The 26,023-nt window shown below is 44.7% G+C and overlaps 1 long non-coding RNA gene across 1 annotated transcript; it reads right to left on the bottom strand.

Annotated features, from left to right (window-relative positions):
• Positions 1-4,015: 4,015 nt before the first annotated feature.
• On the bottom strand, positions 4,016-25,706 carry LOC115458995. The gene is made up of 3 exons (XR_003940183.1): positions 25,691-25,706; positions 23,577-23,580; positions 4,016-4,093 (listed from the first exon to the last, which is right to left on the bottom strand). It is a non-coding gene; the product is annotated as an uncharacterized LOC115458995 (long non-coding RNA).
• Between the last annotated feature and the right edge of the window lie 317 nt (positions 25,707-26,023).

Below are 26,023 nucleotides of genomic sequence, written 5' to 3' on the forward strand. Positions count from 1 at the left end.
CATCAATCGCCCTCCCAGAGTCCAGCACCCTCTGTTTCCCCTTTCTCCCTCCACTGCCATCAATCCCCCTTCCCAAGTCCAGCACCCTCTGTTTCCCTTTTCTCCCTCCACTGCCATCAATCCCCTTCCCGAGTCCAGCACCCTCTGTTTCCCCTTTCTCCCTCCACTGCCATCAATCGCCCTCCCAGAGTCCAGCACCCTCTGTTTCCCCCCCCTTTCTCTCCACTGCCACCATCAATCCCCCTCCCCGAGTCCAGCACCCTCTGTTTCCTCTTTCTCCCTCCACTGCCATCAATCCCCCTTCCCGAGTCCAGCACCCTCTGTTTCCCCTTTCTCCCTCCACTGCCATCAATCCCCCTTCCCAAGTCCAGCACCCTCTGTTTCCCCTTTCTCCCTCCACTGCCATCAATCGCCCTCCCAGAGTCCAGCACCCTCTGTTTCCCCTTTCTCCCTCCACTGCCATCAATCCCCCTTCCCAAGTCCAGCACCCTCTGTTTCCCTTTTCTCCCTCCACTGCCATCAATCCCCTTCCCGAGTCCAGCACCCTCTGTTTCCCCTTTCTCCCTCCACTGCCATCAATCGCCCTCCCAGAGTCCAGCACCCTCTGTTTCCCCTCTCTCTCTCCGCTGCCACCATCAATCCCCCTCCCTGAGTCCAGCACCCTCTGTTTCCCCTTTCTCCCTCCACTGCCATCAATCCCCCTTCCCAAGTCCAGCACCCTCTGTTTCCCCTTTCTCCCTCCACTGCCATCAATCGCCCTCCCAGAGTCCAGCACCCTCTGTCTCCCCTTTCTGCCTCCACTGCCATCAATCCACTTCCCGAGTCCAGCACCCTCTGTTTCCCCTTTCTCCCTCCACTGTCAGCAATCCCCCTCCCTGAGCCCAACACCCTCTGTTTCCCCTTTCTCTCTCCATTGCCCTCAATCCCCCTCCCCAAGTCCAGCACCCTCTGTTTCCCCTCTCTCTCTCCGCTGCCACCATCAATCCCCCTCCCCGAGTCCAGCACCCTCTGTTTCCCCTTTCTCCCTCCACTGCCATCAATCCCCCTCCCCGAGTCCAGCACCCTCTGTTTCCTCTTTCTCCCTCCACTGCCATCAATCCCCCTTCCCGAGTCCAGCACCCTCTGTTTCCCCTTTCTCCCTCCACTGCCATCAATCCCCCTTCCCAAGTCCAGCACCCTCTGTTTCCCCTTTCTCCCTCCACTGCCATCAATCGCCCTCCCAGAGTCCAGCACCCTCTGTTTCCCCTTTCTCCCTCCACTGCCATCAATCGCCCTCCCAGAGTCCAGCACCCTCTGTTTCCCCTCTCTCCGCTGCGACCATCAATCCCCCTTCCCGAGTCCACCACCCTCTGTTTCCCTTCTCTCTCTCACCGCCACCAACCAAACTGTGAAGCCTGCTCTGTTTAGCTGTCCTGTCATACAGTGATAACATGCTGCCTGAGCCGGCGTCGGATCTGCGCCTTTACGCAAGTACTTCCTGTTTACGCGAGGGTGGAGCAGGTAAAGATCCAACACCGACTGAAACAAGGCAGCATGTTATTGCTGCAGGGGCTGGCCAGTGCTAAACAAAGTAGGCTTGACAGTCCGGGAGGGGAGGGGAGGGGAAGTGGGAGAACAGAAAGTGGTGTTGGGGACATGGTGGGTGGGTGGGAAGGAAATGGAAGAGATAAAGTTACTGAAATTAAAAACAAAATCCTTGCTGCAGTGTGCCAGCCATGCCGGTAACTGCATAGGCGCCATTTTTTTAAAAATCCATTTGGCTCCCCCTGCGCCCCCCCCCCCCCCCCCCAGCTACGCCACTGATGACCACCTGAACTTCCAGAAACTACTAAAAACTAACTTGTTCAAAAAAGCCTACCCTAATGAGCCAACTTAAATGCCTCAACCTAGCAACACAACAAAACCAAAGCTCATACTGGACATAACTTAACCCTTCCTTCTTATGATTCCCAATGTGTCTGTCACACATTAACTTCACTTTATCACAACCTCACTATGTTATTTGTTCAAACCGGTATTGGCGATCACCTCTACGGTACTATGTAAGCCACATTGAGCCTGCAAATAGGTGGGAAAATGTGGGATACAAATAAATAAATAAATAAGTGCCTTTTTATTTCTTTGTTTTTATTTTTTATTTTTTACAAGATGTTTGATTCCTTCAGTCAAGAATTTGCCTTTGCCATAGCTAGGTTTCTTAGGAAGGAAAAACTTGAATACCTGCACGCATCAGCAAAAACGTTCAGTAACACAAATAGCCCTTTGAAGGAAAATTGTAAGCATTGGTAAGCAAAGGAATTCTGTTCAGAAGGATTGGATCCTCAGAAGCTTAGCGGAGATTGGGTGGCAGCACCGATGGTGGGAGGCGGGGCTAGTGGTTGGGAGGTGGGTCTAGTGCTGGGCAGACTTCTATGGTCTGTGCCCTGAAAATGGCAGATACAAATCAAGATCAGGTATACACATAAAGTAGCACATATGAGTTTATCTTGTTGGGCAGAATGGATGGACCGTACAGGTCTTTCTCTGCCGTCATCTACTATGTTACTATGCTACTATGGCTTTCAGAAAATTAGGGTCCTCTTTTACTAAGGTGTGTTAAGCAGCTAGTGCAGGCCCCCGCAAATATGTACTGCATTAAAAAGCAGCCAAGAGGAGGTACTTACTGCAGGTGCATTACTGGCAATCCAATAGCAAGACCATTGTCAGTCTAAGTTCAGTGACCCTCTCAAAAATAAATAAATAAAACTATCAGCATTGCCACGGCGGTGTACTGTACCCCACATCTCTCACCAGCAGCCATTCCCCCTGCACATCTAATCTTGGTTACATTCCCTGACATTTACTTGATTCCCCCGACCCCTCCTGTGAAGCTCCAAGTCCCCCCCCCCAATACCCTTACTGCACATTGAATCCCCTTTAAAGACCCCTTACCAGTCCCACCCCACTCCATACATAAATTCCACCCCATCCTAAAACTCTGCCCAAATAGAAAACATCCTCTCCCCACAGAGCCCACCCCTTCTCAACCACCCTGACACAGAGATGCCAAGCGACCTAGTTCCAGGCTGAGATTTTGGGACAGTCCTGGATTTCTGACCAACCCACTGTGTTGCTTTATGGGACTTGCAGCACTAATTCTATAAAAGTTGCCAAAGATTGCGTGCTTAAATTTGGGCGCGTGCCCAATTTGAGCACGCAATTTAATTAAATAATGAGCTAATTAGCACCAATTGGCTTTTAAATATGCAATTATTGGCACTAATTAGATTTAATTTAGGATTGGCACCTAACTTTTACACATGAGTTAAAAAAGGGGGCACAGAAATGGGAAGATCATGGCTGGAATGGAGGCATTCCTTAAATCTATGCGCATTGCTATAGAATGAGGGGGGATACACTCATAATTTAGGCACATATTTTTGAACCACATTTCAGTTGGTACAAATGACCACGCCTAAAGTTAGGTGTTCTATAAAATATGCCTATCTTTAAGTAAGGTTTATAGAATAGCGCTTTTTTCAGCACCATATATAGAATTCAGCCCTAAAGGGGTAATTCTATAAAGTGGGTGCTAACATATACACATCAGTTACGCACATTAATGATTAAAATAATAGCATATATCCTCATATGTGTGCAGATATGCATGTAAATGCCAAAATCCCACCTAAGCACATATCTTACATAGCATGTGTTTTTCAGCTAGGTATACACATAGGCAGAGTCTGGGCACAGCGTGGATGAGACTGTAAGTTACATGAGTATCTCCAGCACTCAGGTGCTACCACTTATACCAGCCATATAGCTTAAGGAGATAATTTTATATGTGGGTGCCTACTTTTAAGCAGGGGCGTAGCCAGACCTCACGGTTGGAAGGGGGCCAGAGCCCGAGGTAAGGGGCACATTTTGGTCTGCCACCTCGCTGCCACCCCCACCTCCTCGCCGCCCTGCCGCTCCCCACCTACTACCGCAGCAAATACCTTAGCTGGCGGGGTTCCCCAACCCCAGCCAGCTGAAGAATTGTCCAGCACCGGTCTCCAGCGCCGCTGCATTGCCTGCCCTGCTCTGTCTTCTCCTCACGTCCCGCACGCTCCTTGTAGTGAAATTGAGCATGCCCTTGAATTTTTGGGTTTACAGATCCAGCTATACCATAACTGATTAAGTGCAACATTCAGTACCGCATAAAGGGCTTCTTTCACAAAACTGCACTAGCGATTCCTGTGTGGCAAACGAGAGGAAGCCCATAGGAATTGAATGGGCTTTGTGAAAGATAGGACTGACTTTTAGGTGGTCCTATTTATGCAATGACCTTGACAAGTTAAGTGCCGAATAGCGGCACTTAACCAACCAAGTGCTGACTCCACCCCAGAATGCCGCCAAGATCGCACTAACCAGGCGTTTTCAGCAGAACTAACCTGTTAAGAGCTGCTGAATATAATTGGGTAGCCCCAAACAAGTGATTTAACCACCAGGAGCCGTTTCTGGCCAGTTAAATCACTTTGAAAGTTGATCTCTTAAATTATGAGTTCATTCAAGAAAAGCAAAGACTTCCACATGGTAAAAAATTGAGGTAAAAACATTTCCCGGACAAAGGCCTTCATGAGGTTATTCACCTTCTGGTTGATTATCTTTGCAATATTCTCTGATCACTAAAGTATTGTGTTGTTACATAGAGTAAAAGAGGGAAGGAGCTAAGACCTGCACAGACAGAGATGCTGCAGTAAAACACAGGTGCCAACAGATAGTGTGCTCCCAGCTGGGATCCTTAGCAACCAGTGCCAACCTCCACATAATAAACTGAACACAGAGGACCAGCACAAAGTTTTCACACAGGCATCTCCACCACTCCCTTTAATGCAATGAGTAAAGGGACAGGGAAAAGAAAGGTGGATCCATGGGGGTTCAGCTTCTATCTTCTATGTCCTGGGGGGAGAAGGGGGGAGTTTTTCGTTATTGGATGAGGAGAGATAGAAGAGGTATCTGAAACAAACTCAGTTTCATCATGTTGGGCCTTTGATCTTGCCTTCCAATGGATTTGGCTGAAATCCAAGCACCTCCGCTTCAGGGTGTGCATATTGTTTTTGGCCTTGTTTTGCACCATTTTGATTTTTTTTAAAGCAAGATTACAAAGATTTCCATATATCAATGATGACAAACTCAAATAGTATTTTGTTTTAATTAAACAGCACGCACCTAACACCAATCTAATTAAAGTAAATAACATTGGTACATGTGGAGGGACATTTTCAATATAATGACTTGAAGAACATGATAAGGATTGTTCTCTTGTGCTGCTGAAACATGTTCTGAGCACCTTGTAGGGCAAGAGGCCAATGCCACAAGTCTACAACGCCACAAGGTTTGGGCATATTTGGGCATTTAACATGCTGGGAGAGTTAAATGAGATATTTGGCCTCATTCACCAAACTTTTTTCACCCCATAGACATACGATGGGAATCAAACTCCATTTACATCCTATGCTGTCTATAAATATGATGTAATGTGTATTGTGTTGATATTGTAAGTGGCGTGGTATGCCATAATGTGCATCGTTATTTGAATATGTTTACTACTGTAATTTTCTGTCGCCTACATTCAGTTTATTCTTGCTATACACCACTTTGGTTGAATTTCTTCAAAAAGACAGCAAATAAACAAATAAAGCCCTAGAAAACTCAGACTCATTGTTTTATTTTGTATTCATTAATACAGTAAAATAGTCTTTATTATGGACAATTTTTAAAGCTGTGACGGTAGCTATTTTATGTGTGGAATTTCCATAGTTATCAAAAGGAAAGTATGACTATACTTTCTTTGAAAATTGCCAAAGGATTTTCCAGCAGACATTTTTTCTGGCCAAAAACAATGTGCATAGTTTGGGATGTGTAAAAATACATGCAGGGGTGTTTGGAGAGAAGGCGGGGTCATGTACAGAAATTCCAGTAGGCTGGAAAGTAATACAGAAAGGTCTGAAAAACATAGTCTCTCAATAGTAGGCCCAGCCTTGTTGCCTCCTCGGGTCTAATCGTGGCCTAAAAACACTTCAAGAAAAATACAGATAAAAGAGAACACATTGTTCCTTTTACCCATGTAAGGGTGAGTTAAAAAATTCCTTTCCCATTGGTCCATGGCTTTGGAAAAGTACCCTCTAAAAATTAAACTAATTCTCTTAACTAAAGGAAAATACATTTAGGACTAGATTCTATATATCATGCCTAAATATTGGCACCAAAATAAAATACACCCAGGCATATTCTATAAAGTACGCCTAAATTTAAGCATATTTTTTAGAAACCTGAATTTCCATACAGTTTATAACATAAGCCAAGCGCCCTTCTGTGCAACTAAATTTAGTTGCGGGCAGATAGATATAAATGCTGACTTCTAAATTAGGTGTGGGCCAGGTGTATTCCATAACTACATGCGTAGATTTTAGAAACTCCCATGACACGCCTATTCCATGCCCCTTTTCAACTATGCAACTTAGAATTTACACGTATCATGTTATAGAATACACTTACACAGTTCTGCATGTAAATTCTAATTAATGCCAATTAGTATCTCTAATTGCTTGTTAAGTGACAATTATTAGTGCTGATTAGCTCTGTTACTAATTAAGTTGCGCGCAAATCCAGGATACAACTGGATTTGTGTGCGCAACTGAAGTCACGCTATATAGAGTCTGGGGGTTAGTGCCTGAAGAAAGAATACCATTTAGTGGGTATCAATTTTGCTGTTCCTCATTGAGCACATAAGTCCCTACTGACTTATGCAATTGAGGCCCCACAATGAGTTTCTGCATGTGACCCAACATCCCTCAATATCCCCCATGGACCATCCCTGTTGGTGGCATCACATATTGATTATTGTAACATCTAGAGGGGCATAATGGAACAGAAACGCCTATCTCCATGGGCGTTAATCTCCGAGAACGGGTCCGTGAAGGGGCGGACCGAACCGTATTATCGATAAAAAATAGACGCCCATGTTTTATTCGCCAATGTGTGAGCTGGGCGTTTTTGCTTTTCAGCGATAGTGGAAAAGGAAAGTGCCCAGCTCAAAAACGAATAAATCCAAGGCATTTGTTCGTGGGAGGGGCCAGGATTCGTAGTGCACTGGTCCCCCTCACATGCCAGGACACCAACCGGGCACCCTAGGGGGCACTTTTACAAAAACAAAAAAACAGGTAAAAGAGCTCCCAGGTGCATAGCACCCTTCCATTGTGTGTTGAGCCCCCCAAATCCCCCTCAAAACCCACTGCCCACAAGTCTACACCATTACTATAGCCCTAAGGGGTGAAGAGGGGCACCTACATGTGGGTACAGTGGGTTTGGGGGGGTTGGACGACTAATAAGCATTAAGCAGCACAATTGTAACAGGTAGGGGGGATGGGCCTGGGTCCACCTGCCTGACGTCCACTGCACCCCCTAACAACTGCTCCAGGGACCTGCATACTGCTGCCTGGGAGGAGGGTATGACATTTGAGGGTGAAAATAAAAAGTTGTGAAACATCATTTTTTTGTGGTGGGAGGGGGTTAGTGACCACTGGGGGAGTCAGGGGAGGTCATCCCCGATTCCCTCTGGGGGTAATCTGGTCATTTAGGGCACTTTTTGGGGCCTTATTTGTGAAAAAACAGGGTCCAGGAAAAGTGCCCTAAATTCTAGCTACAAACGCATCCATTATCGGCGAAGGGCGCCCATCTCTGTTCGGGTGATAACCACGCCCCAGTTCCGCCTTTGACACGCCTTCGACACGCCCCCGTCCACTTTGTCCGCATCCGCGACGGAGTGCAGTTGAAAGCGTCCCAAATTCGGCTTTTGATTATACCGCGTTATTCGTTTTTGTGAGATAAACGCCCATCTCCCGATTTAGGTCAGAACTTGGGCGTTTTTCTCGTTCGATTATAAGCTGGCTAGTGTCTTGGATTACCAGGAATCAAAATTAAAACATCTGCAATTGGTAAAGAATATGAAGGCAAATAAAGTTTTGAAAGAAAAAAAAATTGATCATGTGACACTGGCTGCTTATCAAACTGAGGATTTCATTTTAATCTGTGTCATTAGTCAGTAGCAAATTCTCATTACTTAGTAAAGCTGCTCCAACTAAATGCTCCTGCACAGTAAAGCTCTCTACCACGCGTTAAGGGGGAGATTCTATATATGGCGCTTAAAAAAATTGTTAGAATAAGTTACTGGGTGTCCCCCAATAGTATAGATAGGCCAGCAGCTGTACACACTATATAGAGCTCATGGATATCACTTATCTCTAGAGCTAACCGGATCAAATAGATCCTCTCTTCATCATAGGCACGTAAAACACCTTCAAAAATAGAGTCCAGACCACAAACCTTTGCCTGTGGTTACTCATCAATTACTAATGCAAAATACATAAATTCAGTCCAAAACTGTAGTATAGGCTGCGAGCTAAATGGTACATCGAATGTGCTGCAGTAACAAAAAAGCACTTATCTATGTGGCTTCTGCCAACAGGTTAGTCTTATGCCTGTATGCGCTGCATATATCCTTGCGCAATGAGTGCGCTGTCTACTGTTGCAGCAGTTGAACTAATCATGCCCCAAGCCGATGGTGGCCAGCGTTTCATTTTTGCTGCATCAGAGTCTTGGAAGCTGAAGAACCGCACAAATCAGCCAGAATGCAGCCACTGAGAAGTGCTGTACGCCACGAAACGCTGGACTCTATTTTTGAAGGTTTTTTACGTGCCTATAATGAAGAGAGGATCTATTTGATCCAGTTTAGCTCTAGAGATAAGTGATATCCATGAGCTCTTTGAGGCCGTTTTTCCTTCTATAAACTATATAGTGTGTACAGCTGCTGGCTTATCTATACTATTGGGGGACACCCAGTGACTTATTCTAGCAATTTTTTTGTTCCCATTCCCCGTTATTATTTATTTAGTGGTTTAAAAATTGTGCCAACTAAGCGTATTCTATCATCAGTGCCTAGATTTAGACGCCGATTAGAATACACTTAGTTCGTATTTCAGTGCCTAAATCTACGCGAATCCATGTACACCAACGAAAATGAGGTGTAAATCCTGGCGCATAGATTTAGGCGCACAGGACCATATTCTATAACTAGACACACAAATTTCAGAACACCCACAAAATTCCTCGCCTATAACCATGTCCTTTTTTGCCTGCGTGCAATAGAAGTTTGGCACACATCATTACAGAATACGCTTAGCGACTTGTGCATCTAAATTCTAATCAGTGCTAATTGATGTTCATTATTGTTTTTAAGTGCTGTTGTCAGCACTCATTAGCTTGTTAAGCTTGTTAAGTTACATGCATTGTTACAGAATTCATAACGATTTCAGCACAGATATATAGGCATGCTATATAGAATCCGGGGGTAAGTGTATTCACAGTTGGTGTGGATGTACTTACCGTATCCCAAATAGCGACAAAGTGTGATAAAGCAAGTGAGCTAACTTCAGTAGGCAGCCCACACCCATTCCCCACCCATAACTTACCCATTTTTCATCCTATAACAATCTATGCAATTAGTTTGTGAATTAGCATGTGCTACTATATCAGTGTGGTAATGGTTAATGCACTCTTGCTCTAACAATTAACATGAACTAACTCATGAGTTCACTGCTTAGCACATTTTATTAAGATACTGAAAATATTCCATGCACTTTAGTCTTATTTGGTCAAATTATCTTACAAGATTTCAAAAATATGTCAACATTGTTGGTGTTTACACAGATGTTCCAAGGTTCTAGCACCAAATTATTAGCAGTAGTAAAACAAAGCTGTGGTAGAAGCAGATTTACTTTCATGTTTTAAGATTTAAAAAAAAATAACAAAACTCAGCTTGTGGTTTATGGAATCTACAGCTCACTTTATTGAATTTTGTTCAAAAATCGGTTCTCTGTGCTGTTCTGATGTTCCATGCAAGAAAATGCAAAATGTGCAGAGCATGAAGTTCGGTATGGACAATGGAAGCCTGTAAAAGCCAAAGTAACTTTGCTAGCCTAATACATTTGCAACTATCAATCTCCTTTCATCAGGACAGCACACTCTACAATTTGCTCCCATCGGCAAGAAAGGCTGTTATGTATTAATTTACTTCGACATGGAAATAAATCACTACTATTCTATTGTTTTACTCCTCTTCCCTCAGAGATCAGTCTAATTAATATCACACTGAATACTTCAGAGTGTTCTTAGGAAATCTGTAATGTGCACAAGTTGGGATACATTTCATTAGCCCCACATAATTATCCGAAGATGATGTTGTACAACAGCTTTCAAGATTTCATTGGTTATCACATTAACCTCTTTGCATGTCTAGTCATTGCAAAATTTCTTCCCAGATTTCTGGTTTTCCAAATGATGGTTGTAAATGAAGATATCTGACTACAAATTATGTCCTTTCAAACACTCCAAAGTTACTCTCTAGAGGCTGGCTTATTGAATGAATGATTGATTGATTGATTGATTGATTGGGATTTATTAACCACCTTTATGAGGAGATTCATCCAAGATGGAGTACAATTTTGTTAACAGCATAACAAGAGTAAAATACAATCAATGAGGTAAACTTGGAAATGGCAAACTAAAACACAGTAATAGGACTGTGATACAGTGTCAGAAATACACATTTAACAGCACTGTGGAACACAGAAATATGATAAATGTCAGAACTATGATTTGGATTATTCTTTCCAATGTGCATCATCTTGCATTTGTCCACATTAAATTTCATCTGCCATTTGGATGCCCAGTCTTCCAATTTTCTAAGGTCTTCATGCAATATTTCACAGTCCGCACATGTTTTAACAACCTTGAATAGTTTTGTGTCAACTGCAAATGTAATCACCTCTCGCGTCATTCCAATTTCCATATCATTTATAAATATGTTAAATAGCACTGCTCCCAGTACCGATCCCTGTGGCACTCCATTGTTCACCCTCTTCCATTGAGAGTAATGACCATTTAACCCTACCCTCTGTTTTCTGTCCAATAACCAAGTCCTAATCCACATCAGAACCTTGCCTCCTATCCCATACCATAATAGACAGCACAGAAAAACAATCAAATAACATAGATATGAACAATATCAGTGTGATACCAATAAAACACCTAACAGACAGGCATTAGAATATTCCAATAATATAAATACTATGCTAATACTGTATACTACTACTACTACTTAACATTTCTAGAGTGCTACTAGGGTTACGCAGTGCTGTACAAATTAACAAATAAGGACAGTCCCTGCTCAGAAGAGCTTACAATCTAAAGGACGAAATGTCAAGTTGGGGTAGTTTAGATTTCCTGAGAAATGGTGTAGTGATTAGGTGCCGAAGGCGACATTGAAGAGGTGGACTTTGAGCAATGATTTGAAGATGGGTAGGGAGGGGGCCCGGCGTATGGGCTCAGGGAGTTTGTTCCAAGCCTGGGGTGAAGCGAGGCAGAAAGGGCGAAGCCTAGAGTTGGCAGTGGTGGAGAAGAATGAAACATCTTACTATCTAGCTTATTTTCGAAAGGGAAGGATGCCCATCTTCTGACACAAATTGGGAGATGGGCGTCCTTCTCCTGAGGTCGCCCAAATCAGCATAATTGAAAGCCAATTTTTTGCGTCCTCAACTGCTTTCCATCACGGGGATGACCAAAGTTCATGGGGGCATATTGGCAGTGTACCGAAGGTGTCCCTCATGAGCATTTGGTCGACTTTACTTGGTCCCTTTTTTTTCACGACCAAGCCTCGAAAAGGTGCCCGAACTGACCAGATGACCACCAAAGGGAATCAGGGATGATCTCCCCTTACTCCCCCAGTGGTCAGCAACCCCCTCCCACCCTAAAAAAAAATTAAAAAACATTTTTTCCAGCCTCTATGCCAGTCTCAAATGTCATACCCAGCTCCATCACCATAGTATGCAGGTCCCTGGATCAGCTTTTAGTGGGTGCAGTGCACTTCAGGCATGCGGACCCAGGCCCATCCCCTCCCCCCACCTGTTACACTTGTGGTGGTAAATGTGAGCCCTCCAAAACCCACCACAAATCCACTGTACCCACATGTAGGTGCCCCCCTTCATCCCTAAGGGCTATGGTAGTGGTGTACTGTTGTGGGGAGTGGGTTTGGGAGGGGGGAGTTTGGGGGGCTCAGCACCGAAGGTAAGGGAGCTATGCACCTGGGAGCAATTTGTGAAGTCCACTGCAGTGCCCCCTAGGGTGCCCCGTTGGTGTCCTGGCATGTGAGGAGGACCAGTACACTACAAATGCTGGCTCCTCCCATGACCAAATGGCTTGGATTTGGTCATTTCTGAGATGGGTGTCCTCGGTTTCCATTATGGCCGAAAACCGGGGACGACCATCTCTAAGGTCGACCATCTCAACATTTAGGTCGACCATTTCTAAGGTCGATCTAAATGTTGAGATATGGGCGTCCCCGTCCGTATTATCGAAACGAAAGATGGACATCCATCTTGTTTCGATAATACGGGTTTCCCCGCCCCATCGCCGGAACGAAATTAGAGATGGACACCCTTAGAGATGGTCATCCCCGTTCGATTATGCCTCTCCACGTAGCCAAGGGGGCAAGTGCGGCTGAGATATATAGACAGGGACAAGATGGGAAGTACAAAGTCAATTGGAATAAATAGATGGGCGGCTAGACTGAAGGAAAATTATATGTACTGTTGAATAAGATATGAGGAACTAGTCTACAGTGTATGTAGCAAGCTAGTCCAGTTGCAGAGTGAGTGGATTAAAGGCTTGAAAGGAGAGCCAAGCTTTCACCTGCTTCCTGAACCTTTGGAGATGTATATATTTACAGTTTACCTGTTCTATCCTGTAAATATAAATTTTATAATTGATGTCACATGAACAGTTTGAAACATTTTCATTGATGTTATGAGAAACATTGGATACTACGGGCCCTGTTTACTAAGGCACGTTAGCATAGGGATAGTGTAGGCACGTACATGGTTAACACGTGTTAAAAATGTTAACGTGCCTATAATTTCTATTATATTACTTTGTATTTAAATTACTATGTAAGCCACATTGAGCCTGCATTGTGTGGGAAAGCGTGAGGTACAAATGTAATAAATAAATATATAAAAAATAAAATGCTGCTTAGTAAACAGGGTCCTACATTTTTGCAATGTTATCGGGATAAAATATAAAATAATTAGAATGCTTTACCTTTTGAAATCAGAAGACTAAATGATTAATCATAATTTTTTGTAAATCCTAGCTATGTCTAGAACACTTTTTTGTGCTCCGCATCAGATGTAATTTGGTAACTAGTAGAATATAAGATTTATTTGCATTGTATTGTATTGTATTATAATTTATTTGTCTGTTCTTTTGACTAGATAAAACAGCCTAGTAGATTTTAATAAAGATATGTAAACAATGACACTGAGGAGAATCCAAGGAAAAACAACGGGTACATGAAGGGCAAATGTGCAACAAGGTATCTACGTCCTTTATAGAATACTAATGTAACTGGTATATATGTAACACATGCACTTGGGCATGAGCTCCTATAGGGCCCCTTTTACCAAGCTGCGGCAAAAGGGGACCAGCGCTGGCATGAGCACGTGTTTTACACACATGCCAAGGCCCTCTTTTACCACAGCTGGAGGGGCATTTTTGAAAGAAATGTCCAAGTTGCGATTTGGACGTCTTTGCAAAACATCGAAATCCAGGGTGGGGAACCCTTATTTTTGAAAAAAGATGGACATCCATCTTTCATTTTGAAAATACCGTCAGAGACGTCCAAATCCTTAAAACTGGATGTCCCTAGATTTGGACGTCCTTGGATCTAGACGTTTCTGACTTTCGGCAATTTTTACGAAAACCACAAAAAGAGCGGAAGATGAACCAAAACAGACCACTAGCATATACGCTTATGCCCGCTACCAGACAGCACTAGCGTATTTTGTTTTTCATTTGATGAGTATTTCAGAGGCGCATCTGTAAACGTCAGATTCAGGACCCTTGAGGAAGGCCTGTTGGCCGAAACACGGACCGTGTAGGGTCCTATTAAACTTTTCTGATGTTTTTACTCCCTATGGTCTTTTCTGGTCTGTTTTGGTTCATCTTCCGCTCTTTTTGTGGTTTTCGGCAATTTTTGAAACCAAAGACGTCCATGTCAAAAAAGTCCAAATGCAAGCCATTTGGAGGTGGGAGGAGCCAGCATTTGTAGTGCACTGGTCCCCCTCATATGACAGGACACCAACCGGGCACCATAGGGGGCACTGCAGTGGACTTCATAAATTGCTCCTAGGAACATAGCTCCCTTACCTTGTGTGCTGAGCCCCCCAAAACCCACTACCCACAACTGTACACCACTACCATAGCCCTTACGGGTGAAGGGGGCACCTATATATAGGTACAGTGGGTTTGTGGTGGGTTTTGGAGAGCTCGCTGTTTCCTCCACAAATGTCACAGGTAGGGGGGGGGGGTATGGGCCTGGGTCCGCCTGTCTGAAGTGCACTGCAGTACCCACTAAAACTGCTCCAGGGACCTGCATGCGCTGTCATGGACCTGAGTATGACATCTGAGGCTGGAAGGAAATATTTTTAAAGGTGTTTTTTGAGGTTGGGAGGGGGGTTAGTGACCACTGGGACAGTAACGGGAGATCATCCCTGATTCCCTCCGATGGTCATCTGGTCATTTTGGGCACCTTTTTGTGCCTTATTCGTAAAAAAAAACACGTCCGGGTGAAAACGTCCAAATGTTCATCAAGGACATCTTTGCTTTTTTCGATTATGGGTCAAAGACGTCCAAGTGTTAGGCACGCACAAGTCCCGCCCTTTGCTACGCCTCCGACACGCCCCCTTGAAATTTGGACATCCTTGCAACTGACTGCAGTTGGAGACGTTCAAAATCGGGTTTCGATTATACCCATTTGGACGTCTCTGTGAGGACGTCCATCTTCCGTTTTATGTCAAAAGATGGACTTCCTTCTCTTTCGAAAATGAGCCTGCTGGTAAAAGGGAAGGTCTCGCTTTCCTGAAGGAAATGGCCAGGCAGCAAGTAAAGCACTTGCCGCACGGCCATTTCAGGTAGCAGCCCTTACTGCTGCCCACTGAGGTGATGGTAAGGGCTCCCGCGCTAACCCGACGGTAACCAGGCAATGCACCTGACAGGGTTGATCCAGTCCTGGGCTTACTCCAGTACATACAGGGACTCGTAGCCTTGCTTTTCTTAAGGAATCCAATAGGGAAATCAGAACCATAAATCCCTGCATGCAATGGGGTAAGCCCAGGACTGGATCAACACTGTTGGGCGAATCTGGATCTAGTTGGCAACTCTAGTTGGAGGGTGAGAAAGAATGTATGCTCTGGGAGGAGGGAGTGAAAGAGAAGAAAAGGGAGAGAGGGAGGGAATGGGAAAGGGAAAGAGTTGGGGAGGGGGAGGGGGAGGTGAAATGAGAAACAGAGAAGGGTACGGGTGTGAGAAAGGGGAAGAAAAGAGATAGAAAAAAGCAAGAGGAAAAGGAGGAGGAAGAACTGCTGAGAAGGATGGGAAGAGGCAGAAGTGGAGAGAAAGAAGGAGAGGGTGGGCCGCTAGATGACCGAGGGGTAAAACGGGCGATCAAGGAAGGCAAAGACGTAGCAGAGAGACTGAATGAATTCTTTGCTTCGGTCTTCACCGAGAAAGATTTGGGTGGGATACCAGTGTCGGAAATGGTATTTCAAGCGGACGAGTCGGAGAAACTTACTGACTTCACGGTAAACCTGGAGGACGTAATGGGGCAGTTCGGCAAACTGAAGAGTAGCAAATCTCCTGGACTGGATGGTATTCATCCTAGAGTACTGATAGAACTGAAAAATGAGCTTGCGGAGCTACTGCTAGTGATATGCAACTTATCCTTAAAATCGAGCGTGGTACCGGAAGATTGGAGGGTGGCCAATGTAACGCCCATTTTTTAAAAAGGCTCCAGGGGAGATCCGGGAAATTATAGACCGGTGAGTCTGACGTCGGTGCCGGGGAAAATGGTAGAGGCTATTATTAAAAACAAAATTACAGAGCACATCCGAGGACATGGATTACTGAGACCGAGTCAGCATGGCTTTTGTGTGGGGAAATCTTGCCTGACCAATTTACTTCAATTCTTTGAAGGAGTAAACAAACATGTGGACAAAGGGGAGCTGGTTGATATTGTGTATCTGAATTTCAAAAGGCGTTTGACAAGGTACCTCATGAAAGGCTACAGAGGAAATTGGAGGGTCATGGGATAGGAGGAAATGTCCTATTGTGGATTAAAAACTGGTTGAAGGATAGGAAACAGAGAGTGGGGTTAAATGGGCAGTATTCACAATGGAGAAGGGTAGTTAGTGGGGTTCCTCAGGGGTCTGTGCTAGAACCGCTGCTTTTTAATATATTTATAAATGATTTAGAGATGGGAGTAACTAGCGAGGTAATTAAATTTGCTGATGACACAAAGTTCTTCAAAGTCGTTAACTCGCGACAGGATTGTGAAAAATTACAAGAGGACCTTACGAGACTGGGAGACTGGGTGGCTAAATGGCAGATGACGTTTAATGTGAGCAAGTGCAAGGTGATGCATGTGGGAAAAAAGAACCCAAATTATAGCTACGTCATGCAAGGTTCCACGTTAGGAGTTACGGACCAAGAAAGGGATCTGGGTGTCGTCGTCGATAACACACTGAAACCTTCTGCTCAGTGTGCTGCTGTGGCTAGGAAAGCGAATAGAATGTTGGGTATTATTAGGAAAGGTATGGAAAACAGGTGTGAGGATGTTATAATGCCGTTGTATCGCTCCATGGTGCGACCGCACCTTGAGTATTGTGTTCAATTCTGGTCGCCGCATCTCAAGAAAGATATAGTAGAATTGGAAAAGGTGCAGCGAAGGGCGACTAAAATGATAGCGGGGATGGGACGACTTCCCTATGAAGAAAGACTAAGGAGGCTAGGGCTATTCAGCTTGGAGAAGAGACGACTGAGGGGAGACATGATAGAGGTATATAAAATAATGAGTGGAGTGGAACAGGTGGATGTGAAGCGTCTGTTCACGCTTTCCAAAAATACTAGGACTAGGGGGCATGCAATTAAACTACAGTGTAGTAAATTTAAAACAAATCGGAGAAAATTTTTCTTCACCCAACGTGTAATTAAACTCTGGAATTCATTGCCGGAAAATGTGGTGAAGGCGGTTAGCTTAGCAGAGTTTAAAAAGGAGTTGGACGGTTTCCTAAAGGACAAGTCCACAAACCGCTACTAAACGGACTTGGAAAAATCCAAAATCCCAGGAATAACATGTATAGAATGTTTGTACGTTTGGGAAGCTTGCCAGGTGCCCTTGGCCTGGATTGGCCGCTGTCGTGGACAAGATGCTGGGCTCGATGGACCCTTGTTCTTTTCCCAGTATGGCATTACTACTTAGGAAGAGGTGAAGAATGAAGAATTAATAGAGAAGTGAGGAGTGAGGTGCATGAGAGCAAGAGAGGAGAGGAGAATGGAAGTGTATAAGTGGAATAAAGGGAAACATAAGGAAAAGGTGAACACAAGAGAAATGAAACCTATAACAAAAGCAAAAATGAGATGATAACTGGGGCAAAAGTCTACAGGAAATGCCAAGGGAATAAAGTGGACAACAGAAGAAAAAAACTTAGAAATTGGAGGAGAAAAGAAATGTGGAAAAAAGAAAAATAAAATAATAAGAAAGGTCTGGCGGAATTTAAATCAAAATGAAAGAGTAAAAAAAGAAATACAAATGTTTGAAAATATTTTACTGTATTGTTCTGCTGCAGCTACACTAGAACAGAAGGGGAGGTTGAGAATGGTTGACTTTGGTTTTATGTTTTTTCCCGTGATTGTACTCCCTCACCTCAGGCAACAGATTGCCTTGAGATGCTCCTGTAAAATAGTCCATGGTCTTCATCATAAAAAAAACACACACAGAGACAGACAGATCAAAATAAGGATGGTTTGGAAGAAGAGCATGAGAGGAGACATTTAAATATCTCCATGGTATTAACGCACAGAAGGCAAGCTTCTTTCAATTTAAAAGGAAGCTCTTGAAAGTAGGGACATAGGATGAGAGTAAAAGGGATAGACTCATGCGTAATCTAAAGAATTATTTCTTTCCAGAAAACGTGGTATATGCATGAAACAGTCTCCTAGTGAAGATGGTGGAAATGATGACATATTGAAATTCAAGAAGCATGGGACAAGTATAGAGGGTCTCTAAGAGGGAGAAAGGGATTGCAGTACTTAGTACTTAAAAAGCAGGAGCAAACTAAACAGGCTGTCTGGTCTTTAACTGTAATCATTTTCTGTTTCTAAGTTTCATGCATTCTTTCAGCCACATTTAAGGGAGGAATTTCCAGGCAGTGGGTGCTTTGAGTGGAACTGGAAATAATTCATGCATATTGTGTTTTTAAATTTGCACGCGTTGTTCTTGTAAAATTTACAAACCCAAAAAACAGATGCAAAAGTCCATGGGTTTGATCTTTATAAAATACTATAGATCTATACCTAGGGTCCTTTTACTAAAACAGGGTCCTGTTTACAAAGGCGCACTAGTGTTTTTAGCGCACGCTAACATGCAAGCCCCCATAGGAATATTATGGGCATCTACATGATTAGTGTGTGCTAATTTTTAGTGCATGCTAAAAATGCTAGCATGCCTTTATAAACAGGACCCTTAGGGAGCGCTAATTCCACGTGCAAATATACTAGAAAATTGCAAGTATCTTGCATAAGGAATGGTGTCAGGTTTACACTAGATTTACGATTCACAAAGCATTCCAGCATTATGCAATAAAATAAGTAGGCCTCATCTTCAGCTGGATTCCAGCCACTATTTGGACTCCATGAACTAGCTTGCAACTGGCCCCACTGGTTTATTTATTTATTTTCAGTATGTATATACCGCCTAGATCTAAGCGATTTACAATTTCTTTACAGGTACTGTTTTAACTCAAAGAGCTCTACCCCATAAACCCCCCTATTTACAAAGCCACACAAGCGGTTGCAGGTGCGCTTATGCCACGCAGCTTTGTAAACAGGGGCAGAAGTGTAGCTAGGTGGGTCACCAGGGGTGTGTCCATGCCCCCAAACGGACTTCCAATGGCAACGGTGCCTAATTTTGATGCGATCTGTAGCATTTAAAATACGCACTGGCACTGTCGGCAGTCCGCTCTCCGCTCCCCCCCCCCCATGCCCTCAACCTGGCTACACATCTGAACAGGGAGGATAGTTTGTTTGTTTCTCTTTATTAGATAATGGTTAGAGCAGTGGGCTGAGGACCAGGGAAACTAAATTCAACTCCCACTGTGGCTCCCTGTGAAGTATCCACAAGGGCTATTGTGACAGGCGTTAGCAGTAACGGTCTCATATGGAGTTGCTGTTAAATGGAAATCCACGCACAGACACGCAGATCAAAAATTCAGTAGTGCCCCTAGGATTTAGGAACCTACTCCTGACCGGCCTCCCACGTAGCCATCTATCCCCCCTTCAGTCCATCCAGAACTCTGCCGCACGTCTTATCTTCCGCCTTAACCGATATACTCATATCACCCCTCTCCTCAAGTCACTCCACTGGCTCCCAATCAGATACCGCATACAGTTCAAGCTTCTCTTACTCACCTACAAATGCACTCGATCTGCGGCCCCTCCGTACCTCTCTACCCTCATCTCCCCTTACGTCCCTACCCGTAACCTCCACTCTCAAGACAAATCCCTCCTTTCAGTACCCTTCTCCACCACCTCCAACTCCAGGCTCCGCCCCTTCTGTCTCGCCTCACCCCATGCCTGGAACAAACTCCCTGAGCCTATACGCCGTGCCCCCTCCTTACCCATCTTCAAATCAATGCTCAAAGCCCACCTCTTCAATGTCGCCTTCAGCACCTAATCAGGAAAACTTAACTACCCCAACTTGACATTTCGTCCTTTAGATTGTAAGCTCTTCCGAGCAGGGACCGTCCTTAATTGTTAATTTGTACAGCGCTGCGTAACCCTAGTAGCACTCTAGAAATGTTAAGTAGTAGTAGTAGAAATAAACTAGCTCATATAGCTCCGTTGTTTACTATTTTAAATAATTCAATAAAAAATGTGAAACAAAAATATTCTGTGAAAACTATATATGAGGATCTCTACTAAGGGGCTGAATCATCAAAGTATTAAATGGGGCATGATAGAAATTTAAAATTAGCATGCACAAACATGAAAAATATTGCAATAGTGTACTAATGAGCTCATTAGTTATTATCACTCTATTATCTTACAGTCATCTGGTCGTGGCAAATTTAGCATCAGCTGATGGGAGGGTTTAAATGTTACTTACCAGCAAAGCCAACGTGTCAACATTTAGCACCAGATCTTGTCCACAAGACAACCCCCCCTCTCTCCCCACCCCCCCAAAATAGATATTACTCCCAGCTAGGTCATGCATTGGGCCTTTCCCACCCCTCTTAAAAACTTAATTTGCTTTACTATCACAATAAAGATTGCCCCCTATCAAAATCAAAAATTCTCTGGGGCCTCTTCTGAAGATTTAGTGTGAAATCTGCATAAATTTCCATTTAATTTATTACTAACTTTTTTTTAGTTTCAGTCCTCAGTCATTAACTACCTTTGTTATCAAGTGTACAGATAACATCTCATTGCTGTTGAGTGTTTCACAATCAAAATGCTGAAGAGGTTACAGGTCAGTGAATTTGCAGGTGTAAAATCTGCTTGTTGAAGCAAAATGTCAAGAGAAACATTATTCCTAGTCAATGCAGTTAAAACCCAACAGACACCTTAGTACCAAAGTGCAATAAAACAAAAAGTATTTGGTCACAGATTTCACTAAACTGCATAGTATCAATGTGCGCAGGTGCTTGTGTAGCTCATAACTTTAGGGGTCCTTTTACTAAGCCGCGTAAGCTCCTACACCAGGGGCGTAGCTAGATGGGGCCACGGGGGCATGGGCCCCCACAGATTTAGCCCTGGCCCCCCTGCTTTCACCCCCCATCCCCAACCCCCGCCAGCCGAAGTCCTCTTCAGCGCCGGTCTCCGGCGCGTTGCTGATCTGGATTCTGTTTCTGTGAGTCCTGACATCCTGCATGTAGGAACATGCAGGACATCAGGACTCACAGAAACAGAATCCAGATCAGCGAACGTGCCGGACTCGGAGACTGATGATGAAGGGAACTTCGGCTGGCGGGGGTTAGGGACCCCCGCCAGCAAAGGTACCTGGTGGTGGCAGGGGAGCATTGGCGGCGGCGGGGTCAAAAGTAGCGGGGGAGGTCAGCACGGCAGTGGGGGGCTAAAATGTGCCCCCTCACCTCGGGCTCTGGACCCCCCTCCCGCTTAAGTCTGGCTATGCCCCTGGTCTACATGCACCCAATGTACATCAATTCGGAGTTACCACACAGTACCGTGTGGCCTGGGCGGTAATTTCATTTTTTATGCACATCGGAAAATATTTTTTATTTTCTGGTACATGGCAAAAACCGGGCGGTAATCAGCATTGTATGCACGCTGACCATTATTGCCCGGTTAACGCATGAGACCTTACCGCTAAGTGAATGGGTGGAGGTAAGGTCTCAGACACAAAATGGACGCGCGCCAATTTTGATTTTGCAGCACGTCCATTTTTGGCAGGTACGCTGAAAAATGGATCTGCATGTATCCAAAACATGCGCCTACACCAGCGCAGGCCATTTTTCAGCACGCCTTAGTAAGAAGGCCTCTAGATAACCTCTTGGCCGCATAAATAGCAGTCCTATCTTTAAGCAGTTCAACTTATGCTGTTAAGCAGGGGCGTAGCCAGACCTCACGGTGGGAGGGACCCAGAGCCCGAGGTTGGGGGCACATTTTGAGTGCTATCCCACCGCCGCCCCCTACTGCCTCACCCCACCTCCTCGCCACCTCCCAAACAAATACCTTTGCTGGCGAGGGTCCCCAAACCCCGCCAGCCGAAAACTTCTTCACTGTTGTTCTCTGGCGCAGCCACATTCGCTTCGCTACCCTGCTCGTCTTTCTTCTTGCTCTGTACAAGAAGAAAGACGAGCAGGGCAGCCCAGCAAACGCGGCTGCGCCGGAGACCGGCGCTGAAGAAGGCTTCAGCTGGTGGGGGTTGGGGATCCCCACCAGCCTAGCCAGGGGCCCGGACAAAAGTTGCGGAGGCCCAGGCCCCCGTGTCCCCCCCCCCCCCCCCCATAGCTACGCCCCTGCTGTTAAGGGCTAAATATTGCACACAACTTTTCAAAATTATTGGGGGTGCTAAGTCCAGTGGAAATAACCCCTCCCTGGACACATACAAGGAATTTTCTCGATATTGGGGGTGCTCAAGCACCCACAGCACCCACAGAGTCGGCTCCTATGGCTCCACCTGTGGTCTTCATTTTATTTTGAGTCTTTATCTAGAACTAGTCTGTTCTCATGGAATATTCTGCCTCTTACAGTCCACCCATTAAAGGGGGTCTTTTATTAACGCTTAGCTCGAGTTATCTGCAGCATGGCCCATAGGAATAAAATGGGCTCTGCTGCAGATAACTCAAGCTAAGCTTTAGTAAAAGACCCCCAAAGTTTCCAAGGCAGTAGCATATAGCTGTGGCAATGTAGCTCCCTTTGCCTGAAGTGCTGCTTGAGCTGGCTTAGAGGGAACGGCCTAGTTAAGACCTATTTCCTGCTTTGAATGGAAATCTGGCCAGAGATCAGGAGGGAAAAGTGCAGGGGAGAGAGAAGGTGCTGACATTTTCTAGATCAAGGATGTGATAGGCTACTGTAGTGTGCTTTACATTATTTAGAAAGCTAATGAACTGTGTCATTCCTCAGCTCACATTCAACATGTACACAACTGACCACTGACTCTGCTTCCTTAACTCTCAGCAAAGGATAACCTTAGTTTGCTGCTCATGGCACAGAAGAACAGGCTGCTAAGCTTCAAACATGAGCAAAATAAATTCTCATGCAAGCTACACACTTATCTCAATGCTCAGTTTTGTGACTACATATTAATTTAGAAATGACACAAATAATCAACATGCATGTGGAGCAAGACCAAAACTATTAAAGCATGTTCTCTCTCACTTTTCAAAACAGAACCCAAAATATCTTTCATTGGCATTTTATATACAAATGTGTTGTTACATACAGCAAAAAATAAGTAACAAATCTGTAGTCTGTTTCTTCGTGTTAAAGTTCAACATCTCCCTCAAGCACATGCAAAAATTTCTTTCTATCACCAATAACAGAGTGTGTATATATGTATTCTATTTTTTTCCTGAGAAGTTATCAGCATTTATTAAAACAAGAGCAAAATTGGTGGCAATCTGTGGGGGAAATGACACTTCAATTTTCTGGGTAAATATTAAACTTTGTTTGGGTGGCAGAAGCTAAGACAATTTAAAAAAAATAAGCAGATGAAGGTCCTTTTGTAAGGAAAAGGGACACATTTCTATCAAAACCACTAAGGGGGCTAGAGGAAATTTTGAATAATTTCATCCTTCTTTCCTCCAAAATCTTCCTTCATACCTCAGCATTGTCACTTTTCTTTTCCTGTTTCTTCTTCTACTTTTCCAACCTATCTTCTCCATCTCTCCTCTCTTCCATCATCACTTTCTTCTTTCTACCTTTCTCCCCAGCACCTTCCTTCTTCTCTACTCACTTAGTGTCTCTCCTCTTCCTCCCTTCTCCCTCCAGACCTCTTATTTTTCTAATATTCTCTTGGGCCTTCTTCACTTCTCTGGTAGAACTCATTTCCATGTGACTCCCTCCTAACATGCAGCTCTGAGGACAGCTCTGGCCCCAAAAGCAACTCTGGACCTCACTCTAACAGTACTCTGGCCCTTCTTCCCCAGCAGTGGATGTGGCTGTATTTGCAGCTCCAGAAACAACTCCAACTTCGGCAATGCTTTTAATGACCCAATGCTAGCCCCTTTTTATATGGATAAAACTGAGCTGTTAAGTGAGTTAAATGGCCCCATTTTATCAGGGCTGGCTCAAGGGATCGCAGTGACCTGAGCTAACTTGCTTTGGCAACGCTCCACATTGCATCACTTCTGGTGCCTCCTCCCCCTGCGGGTTCGGCATCGCTCTCTCCCCTTGGGCCAGCATCTCTCCCCACTCCCCCCCCCCCCCCTTAGTCTGGTCTCTCTTTCCTCCTCTTCTGTCTCATCTTCTTATGAGTCCAGCACTGTTTCCTCTCTTCTTTCACTCCCCTGTAGTCCTGTAAAATTTATGGTCCGTTGCTGGCAGCAGTAGCAATAGCATGACCTTTGGTCAGCCTCTGGGTCTTCCCTCTGCTACATTCTGCCTCCTCTGATGTAATTTCCTATGGGTGGGATTACCTGGGGGTGCTGCTGCCTACAACCAATATAAACTTTACAAGACCATGGGAGGGTGAGAGAGGAGAGGGAGCAGTGCTGGACTGTGGTGGGGGGGGGGGGACACAGAGACAGGATGCCAGGGAGGGGAGAGAAGGGGAGATGGGGAGAAGGAAAGGCTTCATCTTTAGATCAGATGAGGCTGGGTATTTTGGCATCCTTAACCGCGAGTGAGCTAGGCTAGTGTCTTACCTGGTCCAGTGGTTAAGCCAGCCCTGCATTTTATCTATATAAGCACTGAAAATGGAGGACATAGAGGCATATTTTCAAAGCACTTTGGGAGGCTAAGTTTCATAGGTTTCTATGGAACTTTGGGAGGCTAAGTGCTTTGAAAATGAGCCCGTAAGCGTCCTTTTACTAAAATGCATTACAAAAATATAAGCTTAGCGTGTTTCAACACAAGACGTTTCTGTGCGCTAAGCACATATTTAACACATCAGTAAAATAATGCTTTTGTATGTGGGAAGGGGGTTATTTTCAGGAGCGCTTAGCGCCTTCTACCACCTCCTATTTAGGAGATGCTAGGTGCTCCTGCGTTGTCTACTTTATTCACTAATCATAATGTGCTACCTGAATATTTTGATCATGACTGTATGTCTATATATCATCAACCTTCAGCCCCCAATCTACTGGGTCTTCTGCTACTACCAGGGCTGCCGAGAGACCAAGCTAGGCCTGGGACAAACTATCTTGAGGGCTGCCAGACTGCTCCCCACTGGGCAAAATAAGGAACATTCTGGGGGTGGGCTAACACTGATATTTATTACTATCCCACTATCTCTATCAAGACAAGTAGGACCACATAGTTGTCCTAACTCATACAGATAACTTATCCATTTATCTTTAAAAACACATGTTCAGCAGTTCAACATAAATTGATGACTTTGCAGCTGAGTTATTCAGTTAACTCTAAATCAATCTAACTCTACCAAATATTGGCCTCAACAAGTCTGCTTTGAAAAGCATTTATCTACTAGTAGGTCCCCAAAAACAACTTTACCTTTGGTGTTAATAATCTTTATTAATTTTTTTTTGTTACATTTGTACCCTGTGCTTTCCCACTCATGGCAGGCTCAATGTGGCTTACATGGGACAATGGAGGGTTAAGTGACTTGCCCAGAGTCACAAGGAGCTGCCTGTGCCTGAAGTGGGAATTGAATTCAGTTCCTCAGGACCAAAGTCCACCACCCTAACCACTAGGCCACTCCTCCATTCAGACAGTGGTTCCTTTAAGTGATGCCGAAGTCCTCTAACTGCATTCCTGCCACTGGGGGTTGATACTTCAATATTGTGTTTTCAGTCACTAGGGACAGGCAGGTCATCTGATGTCCTCTAGAACAGTGATGGCGAACCTATGGCACGTGTGCAGGATGTCAGAAACAGAAGGAAGCCTTTTGCGAGAAGAAGAGGACCTTGGCTGGTGGGGGTTGGGGTCCCCCGCCAGCAAAGGCAGGCGACGGCGTGTTGGCGGCGGGAGGGGGGTCGGGCAGGTCGTCGGCAGGGGAGTCCAGGACCAAATCCATGGGGGCCCAGGCCCCATGTAGCTATGCCACTGCTGAAGAAGGAAACAAAACCTGCAATCACTGCTGGGCATAGGTCACAGTAAAGTCCAGAAGAACGGGAAGCAGCCCTGTTTCTGTGACCCCCATATACTGATGATGTGACCTCATTTGGGGACCTGACCCACAGTTTGG

This window comes from Microcaecilia unicolor, unplaced genomic scaffold, assembly GCF_901765095.1.
Source record: "Microcaecilia unicolor unplaced genomic scaffold, aMicUni1.1, whole genome shotgun sequence".
NCBI lineage: Eukaryota > Metazoa > Chordata > Amphibia > Gymnophiona > Siphonopidae > Microcaecilia > Microcaecilia unicolor.